The sequence below is a fragment of the Drosophila virilis genome, chromosome 2 (assembly GCF_030788295.1).
Source record: "Drosophila virilis strain 15010-1051.87 chromosome 2, Dvir_AGI_RSII-ME, whole genome shotgun sequence".
NCBI lineage: Eukaryota > Metazoa > Arthropoda > Insecta > Diptera > Drosophilidae > Drosophila > Drosophila virilis.
This window is the reverse complement of record NC_091544.1, coordinates 2,339,151-2,352,859: the sequence shown is the minus strand read 5'-3', so window position 1 is coordinate 2,352,859 and position 13,709 is coordinate 2,339,151. Positions and strand designations below refer to the sequence as shown.

The 13,709-nt window shown below is 42.9% G+C and overlaps 1 protein-coding gene across 5 annotated transcripts in view; it reads left to right on the top strand.

Moving 5' to 3' along the window:
* jus (julius seizure) overlaps window positions 1-13,709 on the top strand; it is a 50,163-nt gene that overhangs the window by 34,377 nt on the left and 2,077 nt on the right. For 3 of the 5 annotated variants that reach the window (XR_011416143.1, XR_004304851.2, XR_004304849.2), the window contains exon 7: window positions 12,564-12,968. The exons of the other annotated variants lie outside the window; for them this stretch is intronic. The gene's annotated coding sequence lies outside the window, so the exon portion shown is untranslated. The remainder of the gene's footprint in view (window positions 1-12,563; window positions 12,969-13,709) is intronic. 5 annotated transcript variants of the gene reach the window in all.

The following is a 13,709-nucleotide window of genomic DNA, read 5'->3' as shown; positions in this document are numbered from 1 at the left end:
TCGTTTTAAGAGGGGCGGAGTTATGTCGCTTCAAAACGGCATAATCTCGCCATGATCAACGGCGGAGTTATGTCGTTTTGAAACGACATATCTTCGCGCGGATATATGTCGTTTTTAGAGCGCGGAGATATGTCGGTTTTAGAGCGGCGGAGATATGTTGCTTCAAATCGACATAATCTCCATGATCAACGGCGGAGTTATGTCGTTTTGAAACGACATATCTTCGCGCGGATATATGTCGTTTTTAGAGCGCGGATACATGTCGTTTTTAGAGCACGGATATATGTCGTTTTTAGAGATCGGAGATATGTCGTTTTTAGAGCGGCGGAGTTATGTCGCTTCAAAACGGCATAATCTCGCCATGATCAACGGCGGAGTTATGTCGTTTTGAAACGACATATCTTCGCGCGGATATATGTCGTTTTTAGAGCGCGGAGATATGTCGGTTTTAGAGCGGCGGAGTTATGTTGCTTTAAAACGACACAATCTCCATGATCAACGGCGGAGTTATGTCGTTTTGAAACGACATATCTTCGCGCGGATATATGTCGTTTTTAGAGCGCGGAGATATGTCGCTTTAAAACGACATAATCTCCATGATCAACGGCGGAGTTATGTCGTTTTGAAACGACGTATCTTCGCGCGGATACATGTCGTTTTTAGAGCGCGGAGATATGTCGTTTTTAGAGCGCGGATATATGTCGTTTTTAGAGATCGGAGATATGTCGTTTTTAGAGCGGCGGAGTTATGTCGCTTCAAAACGGCATAATCTCGCCATGATCAACGGCAGAGTTATGTCGTTTCGAAACGACATATCTTCGCGCGGATATATGCCGTTTTTAGAGCGGCGGAGTTATGTCGCTTCAAAACGACATAATCTCGCCATGATCAACGGCGGAGTTATGTCGTTTTGAAACGACATATCTTCGCGCGGATATATGTCGTTTTTAGAGCGCGGATATATGTCGTTTTTAGAGCGCGGAGATATGTCGTTTTTAGAGCGGCGGAGCTATGTCGCTTTAAAACGACATAATCTCCATGATCAACGGCGGAGTTATGTCGTTTTGAAACGACGTATCTTCGCGCGGATATATGTCGTTTTTAGAGCGCGGATACACGTCGTTTTTAGAGTGCGGATATATGTCGTTTTTAGAGATCGGAGATATGTTGTTTTTAGAGCGGCGGAGTTATGTCGCTTCAAAACGGCATAATCTCGCCATGATCAACGGCGGAGTTATGTCGTTTTGAAACGACATATCTTCGCGCGGATATATGTCGTTTTTAGAGCGCGGAGATATGTCGCTTCAAAACGACATAATCTCGCCATGATCAACGGCGGAGTTATGTCGTTTTGAAACGACATATCTTCGCGCGGATATATGTCGTTTTTAGAGCGCGGAGATATGTCGTTTTTAGAGCGCCGGAGTTATGTCGCTTCAAAACGACATAATCTCGCCATGATCAACGGCGGAGTTATGTCGTTTTGAAACGACATTTGTTCGCGCGGATATATGTCGTTTTTAGAGCGCGGAGACATGCCGTTTTTAAAGCGACGGAGTTATGTCGTTTCAAAACGACATAATCTCGCCATGATCAACGGCGGAGTTATGTCGTTTTCAAACGACATATCTTCGCGCGGATATATGTCGTTTTTAGAGATCGGAGATATGTCGTTTTTAGAGCGGCGGAGTATATGTTGTTTTTAGAGCGCGGATATATGTCGTTTTTAGAGCGCGGAGATATGTCGTTTTTAGAGCGGCGGAGTTATGTCGCTTTTAGAGCGGCGGAGTTATGTCGCTTCAAAACGGCATAATCTCGCCATGATCAACGGCGGAGTTATGTCGTTTTGAAACGACATATCTTCGCGCGGATATATGTCGTTTTTAGAGCGCGGAGATATGTCGTTTTTACAGCGGCGGAGTTATGTCGCTTTAAAACGGTATAATCTCCATGATCAACGGCGGAGTTATGTCGTTTTGAAACGACATATCTTCGCGCGGATATATGTCGTTTTTAGAGCGGCGGAGATATGTCGCTTCAAAACGACATAATCTCGCCATGATCAACGGCGGAGTTATGTCGTTTTGAAACGACATATCTTCGCGCGGATATATGTCGTTTTTAGAGCGCGGAGATATGTCGTTTTTAGAGCGGCGGAGTTATGTCGCTTTAAAACGACATAATCTCCATGATCAACGGCGGAGTTATGTCGTTTTGAAACGACGTGTCTTCGCGCGGATATATGTCGTTTTTAGAGCGCGGATATATGTCGTTTTTAGAGATCGGAGATATGTCGTTTTTAGAGCGGCGGAGTTATGTCGCTTTTAGAGCGCGGATATATGTCGTTTTTAGAGATCGGAGATATGTCGTTTTAAGAGCGGCGGAGTTATGTCGCTTCAAAACGGCATAATCTCGCCATGATCAACGGCGGAGTTATGTCGTTTTGAAACGACATATCTTCGCGCGGATATATGTCGTTTTTAGAGCGCGGAGATATGTCCTTTTTAGAGCGGCGGAGTTATGTCGCTTTAAAACGACATAATCTCCATGATCAACGGCGGAGTTATTTCGTTTTGAAACGACATATCTTCGCGCGGATATATGTCGTTTTTGAAACGCGGATATATGTCGTTTTTAGAGCGCGGATACATGTCGTTTTTAGAGCGCGGATATATGTCGTTTTCAGAGATCGGAAATATGTCGTTTTTAGAGCGGCGGAGTTATGTCGCTTTAAAACGACATAATCTCCATGATCAACGGCGGAGTTATGTCGTTTTGAAACGACATATCTTCGCGAGGATATATGTCGTTTTTAGAGCGCAGAGATATGTCGGTTTTAGAGCGGCGGAGTTATGTTGCTTTAAAACGACATAATCTCCATGATCAACGGCGGAGTTATGTCGTTTTGAAACGACATATCTTCGCGAGGATATATGTCGTTTTTAGAGCGCGGAGATATGTCGCTTCAAAACGACATAATCTCGCCATGATCAACGGCGGAGTTATGTCGTTTTCAAACGACATATCTTCGCGCGGATATATGTCGTTTTTAGAGATCGGAGATATGTCGTTTTTAGAGGGGCGGAGTTATGTCGCTTTAAAACGACATAATCTCGCCATGATCAACGGCGGAGTTATGTCGTTTTGAAACGACATATCTTCGCGCGGATATATGTCGTTTTTAGAGCGCGGAGATATGTCGTTTTTAGAGCGGCGGAGTTATGTCGCTTTAAAACGACATAATCTCCATGATCAACGGCAGAGTTATTTCGTTTTGAAACGACATATCTTCGCGCGGATATATGTCGTTTTTAGAGCGCGGACACATGTCGTTTTTAGAGCGCGGATATATGTCGTTTTTAGAGCGCGGATATACGTCGTTTTTAGAGCGGCGGAGTTATGTCGCTTCAAAACGGCATAATCTCGCCATGATCAACGGCGGAGTTATGTCGTTTTGAAACGACATTTCTTCGCGCGGATATATGTCGTTTTTAGAGCGCGGAGATATGTCGTTTTTAGAGCGGCGGAGTTATGTCGCTTTAAAACGACATAATCTCCATGATCAACGGCGGAGTTATGTCGTTTTGAAACGACATATCTTCGCGCGGATATATGTCGTTTTTAGAGCGCGGATACATGACGTTTTTAGAGCGCGGATATATGTCGTTTTTAGAGATCGGAGATATGTCGTTTTAAGAGGGGCGGAGTTATGTCGCTTCAAAACGGCATAATCTCGCCATGATCAACGGCGGAGTTATGTCGTTTTGAAACGACATATCTTCGCGCGGATATATGTCGTTTTTAGAGCGCGGAGATATGTCGGTTTTAGAGCGGCGGAGATATGTTGCTTTAAAACGACATAATCTCCATGATCAACGGCGGAGTTATTTCGTTTTGAAACGACATATCTTCGCGCGGATATATGTCGTTTTTAGAGCGCGGATACATGTCGTTTTTAGAGCACGGATATATGTCGTTTTTAGAGATCGGAGATATGTCGTTTTTAGAGCGGCGGAGTTATGTCGCTTCAAAACGGCATAATCTCGCCATGATCAACGGCGGAGTTATGTCGTTTTGAAACGACATATCTTCGCGCGGATATATGTCGTTTTTAGAGCGCGGAGATATGTCGCTTCAAAACGACATAATCTCGCCATGATCAACGGCGGAGTTATGTCGTTTTGAAACGACATATCTTCGCGCGGATATATGTCGTTTTTAGAGCGCGGAGATATGTTTTTTTTTAGAGCGCCGGAGTTATGTCGCTTCAAAACGACATAATCTCGCCATGATCAACGGCGGAGTTATGTCGTTTTGAAACGACATTTGTTCGCGCGGATATATGTCGTTTTTAGAGCGCGGAGACATGCCGTTTTTAAAGCGACGGAGTTATGTCGTTTCAAAACGACATAATCTCGCCATGATCAACGGCGGAGTTATGTCGTTTTCAAACGACATATCTTCGCGCGGATATATGTCGTTTTTAGAGATCGGAGATATGTCGTTTTTAGAGCGGCGGAGTATATGTTGTTTTTAGAGCGCGGATATATGTCGTTTTTAGAGCGCGGAGATATGTCGTTTTTAGAGCGGCGGAGTTATGTCGCTTTTAGAGCGGCGGAGTTATGTCGCTTCAAAACGGCATAATCTCGCCATGATCAACGGCGGAGTTATGTCGTTTTGAAACGACATATCTTCGCGCGGATATATGTCGTTTTTAGAGCGCGGAGATATGTCGTTTTTACAGCGGCGGAGTTATGTTGCTTTAAAACGGCATAATCTCCATGATCAACGGCGGAGTTATGTCGTTTTGAAACGACATATCTTCGCGCGGATATATGTCGTTTTTAGAGCGGCGGAGATATGTCGCTTCAAAACGACATAATCTCGCCATGATCAACGGCGGAGTTATGTCGTTTTGAAACGACATATCTTCGCGCGGATATATGTCGTTTTTAGAGCGCGGAGATATGTCGTTTTTAGAGCGGCGGAGTTATGTCGCTTTAAAACGACATAATCTCCATGATCAACGGCGGAGTTATGTCGTTTTGAAACGACGTGTCTTCGCGCGGATATATGTCGTTTTTAGAGCGCGGATATATGTCGTTTTTAGAGATCGGAGATATGTCGTTTTTAGAGCGGCGGAGTTATGTCGCTTTTAGAGCGCGGATATATGTCGTTTTTAGAGATCGGAGATATGTCGTTTTAAGAGCGGCGGAGTTATGTCGCTTCAAAACGGCATAATCTCGCCATGATCAACGGCGGAGTTATGTCGTTTTGAAACGACATATCTTCGCGCGGATATATGTCGTTTTTAGAGCGGTCGTTTTGAAACGACATATCTTCGCGCGGATATATGTCGTTTTTAGAGCGCGGAGATATGTCGTTTTTAGAGCGGCGGAGTTATGTCGCTTTAAAACGGCATAATCTCCATGATCAACGGCGGAGTTATGTCGTTTTGAAACGACATATCTTCGCGCGGATATATGTCGTTTTTAGAGCGCGGAGATATGTCGTTTTTAGAGCGGCGGAGTTATGTCGCTTTAAAACGACATAATCTCGCCATGATCAACGGCGGAGTTATGTCGTTTTGAAACGACATTTGTTTGCGCGGATATATGTCGTTTTTAGAGCGCGGATATATGTCGTTTTTAGAGCGCGGAGATATGTCGTTTTTAGAGCGGCGGAGTTATGTCGCTTTAAAACGACATAATCTCCATGATCAACGGCGGAGTTATGTCGTTTTGAAACGACATATCTTCGCGCGGATATATGTCGTTTTTAGAGCGCGGAGATTTGTCGGTTTTAGAGCGGCGGAGTTATGTTGCTTCAAAACGACATAATCTCCATGATCAACGGCGGAGTTATGTCGTTTTGAAACGACATATCTTCGCGCGGATATATGTCGTTTTTAGAGCGCGGAGATATGTCGCTTCAAAACGACATAATCTCGCCATGATCAACGGCGGAGTTATGTCGTTTTCAAACGACATATCTTCGCGCGGATATATGTCGTTTTTAGAGCGCGGAGATATGTCGTTTTTAGAGCGGCGGAGTTATGTCGCTTTAAAACGACATAATCTCCATGATCAACGGCGGAGTTATGTCGTTTTGAAACGACGTATCTTCGCGCGGATATATGTCGTTTTTAGAGCGCGGATACATGTCGTTTTTAGAGCGCGGATACATGTCGTTTTTAGAGCGCGGATATATGTCGTTTTTAGAGCGCGGAGATATGTCGTTTTTAGAGCGGCGGAGTTATGCCGCTTTAAAACGACATAATCTCCATGATCAACGGCGGAGTTATGTCGTTTTGAAACGACGTATCTTCGCGCGGATATATGTCGTTTTTAGAGCGCGGAGATATGTCGTTTTTAGAGCGGCGGAGTTATGTCGCTTTAAAGCGACATAATCTCCATGATCAGCGGCGGAGTTATGTCGTTTTGAAACGACGTATCTTCACGCGGATATATGTCGTTTTTAGAGCGCGGAGATATGTCGTTTTTAGAGCGGCGGAGTTATGTCGCTTTAAAACGACATAATCTCCATGATCAACGGCGGAGTTATGTCGTTTTGAAACGACGTATCTTCGCGCGGATATATGTCGTTTTTAGAGCGCGGATACATGTCGTTTTTAGAGCGCGGATATATGTCGTTTTTAGAGATCGGAGATATGTCGTTTTTAGAACGGCGGAGTTTTGTCGCTTCAAAACGGCATAATCTCGCCATGATCAACGGCGGAGTTATGTCGTTTTGAAACGACATATCTTCGCGCGGATATATGTCGTTTTTAGAGCGCGGAGATATGTCGTTTTTAGAGCGGCGGAGATATGTTGTTTTTAGAGCGCGGATATATGTCGTTTTTAGAGCGCGGAGATATGTCGTTTTTAGAGCGGCGGAGTTATGTCGCTTTAAAACGGCATAATCTCCATGATCAACGGCGGAGTTATGTCGTTTTGAAACGACATATCTTCGCGCGGATATATGTCGTTTTTAGAGCGGCGGAGATATGTCGCTTGAAAACGACATAGTCTCGCCATGATCAACGGCGGAGTTATGTCGTTTTGAAACGACATATCTTCGCGCGGATATATGTCGTTTTTAGAGCGCGGAGATATGTCGTTTTTAGAGCGGCGGAGTTATGTCGCTTTAAAACGACATAATCTCCATGATCAACGGCGGAGTTATGTCGTTTTGAAGCGACGTGTCTTCGCGCGGATATATGTCGTTTTTAAAGCGCGGATATATGTCGTTTTTAGAGATCGGAGATATGTCGTTTTTAGAGCGGCGGAGTTATGTCGCTTCAAAACGGCATAATCTCGCCATGATCAACGGCGGAGTTATGTCGTTTTGAAACGACATATCTTCGCGCGGATATATGTCGTTTTTAGAGCACGGAGATATGTCGGTTTTAGAGCGGCGGAGTTATGTTGCTTTAAAACGACATAATCTCCATGATCAACGGCGGAGTTATGTCGTTTTGAAACGGCATATCTTCGCGCGGATATATGTCGTTTTTAGAGCGCGGAGATATGTCGCTTCAAAACGACATAATCTCGCCATGATCAACGGCGGAGTTATGTCGTTTTCAAACGACATATCTTTGCGCGGATATATGTCGTTTTTAGAGCGCGGAGATATGTCGTTTTTAGAGCGGCGGAGTTATGTCGCTTTAAAACGACATAATCTCCATGATCAGCGGCGGAGTTATGTCGTTTTGAAACGACGTATCTTCACGCGGATATATGTCGTTTTTAGAGCGCGGAGATATGTCGTTTTTAGAGCGGCGGAGTTATGTCGCTTTAAAACGACATAATCTCCATGATCAACGGCGGAGTTATGTCGTTTTGAAACGACGTATCTTCGCGCGGATATATGTCGTTTTTAGAGCGCGGATACATGTCGTTTTTAGAGCGCGGATATATGTCGTTTTTAGAGATCGGAGATATGTCGTTTTTAGAGCGGCGGAGTTATGTCGCTTCAAAACGGCATAATCTCGCCATGATCAACGGCGGAGTTATGTCGTTTTGAAACGACATATCTTCGCGCGGATATATGTCGTTTTTAGAGCGCGGAGATATGTCGTTTTTAGAGCGGCGGAGATATGTTGTTTTTAGAGCGCGGATATATGTCTTTTTTAGAGCGCGGAGATATGTCGGTTTTAGAGCGGCGGAGCTATGTTGCTTTAAAACGACATAATCTCCATGATCAACGGCGGAGTTATGTCGTTTTGAAACGACATATCTTCGCGCTGATATATGTCGTTTTTAGAGCGGCGGAGATATGTCGCTTCAAAACGACATAATCTCGCCATGATCTACGGCGGAGTTATGTCGTTTTCAAACGACATATCTTCGCGCGGATATATGTCGTTTTTAGAGATCGGAGATATGTCGTTTTTAGAGCGGCGGAGTTATGTCGCTTTAAAACGACATAATCTCGCCATGATCAACGGCGGAGTTATGTCGTTTTGAAACGACATATCTTCGCGCGGATATATGTCGTTTTTAGAGCGCGGAGATATGTCGTTTTTAGAGCGGCGGAGTTATGTCGCTTTAAAACGACATAATCTCCATGATCAACGGCGGAGTTATGTCGTTTTGAAACGACGTGTCTTCGCGCGGATATATGTCGTTTTTAGAGCGCGGATATATGTCGTTTTTAGAGATCGGAGATATGTCGTTTTTAGAGCGGCGGAGTTATGTCGCTTCAAAACGGCATAATCTCGCCATGATCAACGGCGGAGTTATGTCGTTTTGAAACGACATATCTTCGCGCGGATATATGTCGTTTTTAGAGCGGCGGAGTAATGTCGCTTCAAAACGACATAATCTCGCCATGATCAACGGCGGAGTTATGTCGTTTTGAAACGACATATCTTCGCGCGGATATATGTCCTTTTTAGAGCGTAGATATGTCGGTTTTAGAGCGGCGGAGTTATGTCGCTTCAAAACGACATAATCTCCATGATCAACGGCGGAGTTATGTCGTTTTGAAACGACATATCTTCGCGCGGATATATGTCGTTTTTAGAGCGCGGAGATAGGTCGGTTTTAGAGCGGCGGAGTTATGTCGCTTCAAAACGACATAATCTCCATGATCAACGGCGGAGTTATGTCGTTTTAAAACGACATATCTTCGCGCGGATATATGTCGTTTTTAGAGCGCGGATATATGTCGTTTTTAGAGCGGCGGAGTTATGTCGCTTCAAAACGACATAATCTCGCCATGATCAACGGCGGAGTTATGTCGTTTTGAAACGACATATCTTCGCGCGGATATATGTCGTTTTTAGAGCGCGGAGATATGTCGTTTTTAGAGCGGCGGAGTTATGTCGCTTCAAAACGACATAATCTCGCCATGATCAACGGCGGAGTTATGTCGTTTTGAAACGACGTATCTTCGCGCGGATATATGTCGTTTTTAGAGCGCGGATACATGTCGTTTTTAGAGCGCGGATATATGTCGTTTTTAGAGATCGGAGATATGTCGTTTTTAGAGCGGCGGAGTTATGTCGCTTCAAAACGGCATAATCTCGCCATGATCAACGGCGGAGTTATGTCGTTTTGAAACGACACATCTTCGCGCGGATATATGTCGTTTTTAGAGCGGCGGAGTTATGTCGCTTCAAAACGACATAATCTCGCCATGATCAACGGCGGAGTTATGTCGTTTTGAAACGACATATCTTCGCGCGGATATATGTCGTTTTTAGAGCGCGGATATATGTCGTTTTTAGAGCGCGGATATATGTCGTTTTTAGAGCGCGGAGATATGTCGGTTTTAGAGCGGCGGAGTTATGTCGCTTCAAAACGACATAATCTCCATGATCAACGGCGGAGTTATGTCGTTTTGAAACGACATATCTTCGCGCGGATATATGTCGTTTTTAGAGCGCGGAGATAGGTCGGTTTTAGAGCGGCGGAGTTATGTCGCTTCAAAACGACATAATCTCCATGATCAACGGCGGAGTTATGTCGTTTTAAAACGACATATCTTCGCGCGGATATATGTCGTTTTTAGAGCGCGGATACATGTCGTTTTTAGAGCGCGGATATATGTCGTTTTTAGAGATCGGAGATATGTCGTTTTTAGAGCGGCGTAGTTATGTCGCTTCAAAACGGCATAATCTCGCCATGATCAACGGCGGAGTTATGTCGTTTTGAAACGGCATCGATTGTGAAAAATCTCCGCGCGGAGTTATGTCGTTTTGGAACGTCATATCTCCCCGCAGAGCTATTAACCAAGATATTAAAAAAATTATCAATTAGATGGAATTTACGGTTTTTTGTCAACAACATTTTTAAACCCATCGATGTTTAATTTCTTTGAATGCCAATTGATGGTAGGGATCCGTAATCATTCAAAAAGGAATAGCATTTTAAAATCAGACATTATTTTCCCAAGATATTAAAAAAAAATCATCGAAAAAGTTTCGATTTTCGCACCGACTTCGATTTTGAAAAATCTCCGCATGGAGTTATGTCGTTTTGGAACGTCATATCTTCCCGCAGAGCTATTAACCAAGATATTAAAAAAATCATCAAAAAGATGGAATATTCGAACGAATCGTTTTTTTGTGAAAATATTTTTCAACCCATCGATGATTAATTTGTTTGAATGGCAATTGATGTAGGGATCCGTACGCATTCAAAAACGAATAACATTTTAAAATCGGACATTATTTACCCGAGATATTAAAAAAAAATCATCGAAAAAGTTTCGATTTTCGCACCGACCTCGATTTTGAAAAATCTCTGCGCGGAGTTATGTCGTTTTGGAACGTCATATCTCCTTGCAGAGCTATTAACCAAGATATTAAAAAAATCATCATAAAGATGGAATTTAAGGTTTTTTGTCAACAACATTTTTAAACCCATCGATGTTTAATTTCTTTGAATGCCAATTGATGGTAGGGATCCGTAATCATTCAAAAAGGAATAACATTTTAAAATCAAACATTATTTACCCAAGATATTAAAAAATAATCATCGAAAAAGTTTCGATTTTCGCACCGACCTCGATATTGAAAAATCTCCGCGCGGAGTTATGTCGTTTTGGAACGTCATATCTTCCCGCAGAGCTATTAACCGAGATATTAAAAAAATCATCAAAAAGTTGGAATTTTCGAACGAATCGTTTTTTTGTGAACAACATTTTTCAATCCATCGATGATTAATTTGTTTGAATGCCAATTGATGGCATAATCAGACATTATTTACCCAAGATACTTATTAAAAAAAAATCATCGAAAAAGTTTCGATTTTCGCACCGACCTCGATTTTGAAAAAAGGAACTACTTTTAAACTTTTAAAAAAGGAACTTAAAAAACGGAACTTAAATAGCATTACAGAAAAAAGTCGCAATAACCATGCTGTTAAAATGCGAAGCAGACGCGCATGAATGTGTGTTTGTACGTGTACACAGAAATTCTTAAAGATGCTGCTCTATTCAATTGCGCAGTTGCATATAACTTTATAAAATTTTCTGCAGTATATCTTATTGCATCATAGAATATTTGTGTATACTGAAAAAGTCAATTGCATTTCAATTTTGGCTTAAATTGGTTGGCAATAAAAGTTGGGTTATTAACTTGATTTATAGCTCTGGGGTGGTAGCGGAGAGGTGGCGATAGGTATAAAATGAAAGATACTTGACAAATATATAATATTTTAGAAGCAACATACCATGTTTCGTGACTCTAGCTCTTATTATTTACCAAAATTGCCCAAAATGCAGGATATCGATATCGATTTTTTTGGATTGCTTGGAAACGGAGTAAGTTATCGATTATCAGAAACAAACTCGATCTGCGCAGGCACTAAGAGCACCTTCATCTAAAATTTCAACGGACGGACGGACAGACGGACGGACGGACGGACAGACGGACATGGCTAGATCGACTCGGCTATTGATGCTGATCAAGAATATATATACTTTATGGAGTCGGAGTTGCTTTCTTCTGCCTGTTACATATATTTGGATTATGCACAAATACAATACACCCTTATACCCATTTTTAATGGGTTCAGGGTATAATAAATATAAAATGAACCAGTCATTCCATATAACAGCTATAGAAAGCGTTCAGTTCCGTAAGCCTCGGGCTTTACCTATTAGCTAACGAGCTCCTGAGGTTTACCCAATTGAGTGGATCGCAATGTGTGTGAAATCGCAACGCAATCGAACTACCAACAAAAACAAGGCGACAAGTTCAAGTGTGCGGCTCAACTCTGTGGGGCTCAATCAAATTGATTGACGTCTTAAGAACCGTTAAATTTAAAGCTGAAATATTTTTATTTTGGTTACCTGGTTGTGGTGGTGGTGGTGCTGCTGCTGCTGGGTCTCGTTATCTAAAGTCCGGCGGACAGTTGTTGCCAATTACCTTTGTTCTCAGTGATTAAGTTTATTGTTATTTGAGTTTTGTGTCGCGTTGCCAAACAATAAACATTCTCTTTGCTCGCTGTCTGCTCTCTCTTCTGCCACACGCACACACACACACACACACACACATACGTACACACGTACACACACACGTACGCACGCACGCACATTGCTGTAAAAAGGTCGCATGATACGCTCGAAGAGCAACACACGCTCCAGCGACTCACGTGTCAGCGATGTTTCCAACTGTTCGCGTCTGCTGGAGCATCCGAGCGCCGCCAGTCAGTACAATGTTGTCCATAGCCATTTTTTGCCATACGTGCCAACCACAACAACAGCGGCCAGTGTTGCCAACGCCACAACGACCTCAACGTTGACGCCAACGCCGACGCCGACGCCGACGCCAACGCCAGCGTCATCGAACACCGTGACGACCACGTATGTGTCGTCGCCGGGCACGGCGCCCGCCTGCGGCATGACTGCCAATCCGGCTGCCAATAAGTTTTAGTCTTATGCCACATATATCCAATGCAGCCATATCAGTACCAGTTCCAGTACCAGTTCCAGTTCCTGAACCAGTTCCCGAGGTATGCAGCGACGTTGTTGTAGCCACCATTTTTGTTGAATGTGTTGTTTAGCTGTGTTATGCCCAGTGTCCTGTAAATTGTAGTTGCTGTCTTTGTTGTTGTGTCAAAACTGTTGTTGTAAGAACCTAACATTAGAGCTAAGACGTAGTGAGAGTTGCCGTTAACTTCTATAACAAGTAACCAAGCTCCCAAAAACTATAACAATTACTAATCCCATGTATGCGCCACCAGACACTCCACACACAACACGCAAGACACACTTAATGTTTCGATTATGGCTAAAGTTTAGCTTCAAGCTAAAGCTAATGTTAAAGCTAAAGTTACAGATTTAGTTGTTTAGTCTGCTCTCTATATGCTATGTACACTCAGACACCTCAACTGAAGATTACGAAACTGTCATAGTACTTCCAAAAAAAACACACACTTGCGAAACCATATACCATATAAATATATTATATATAAATAGTGTTTAGCAGCGTCTGTATTTTGTTTTCATTTTCATTTCAATTCCCGTTTCCGTTTCCGCTTTTTGTTTACAGTTTTAACGCACGCCATTTTCCGACTTTTAAGTATGCTTGTGTAACTAGTTTTATATGACTTATCCGGCTTTGCCTAATCTTTTTATACTCTTGCAAATAGCATGAAGAAGATTCCGTCCACTTTATTAGATATATATATTATTGATCAAGACGAAGGCATTCTCCTCTATCGTCTTTCCGTTCCACGTTTCCGCATATCTGC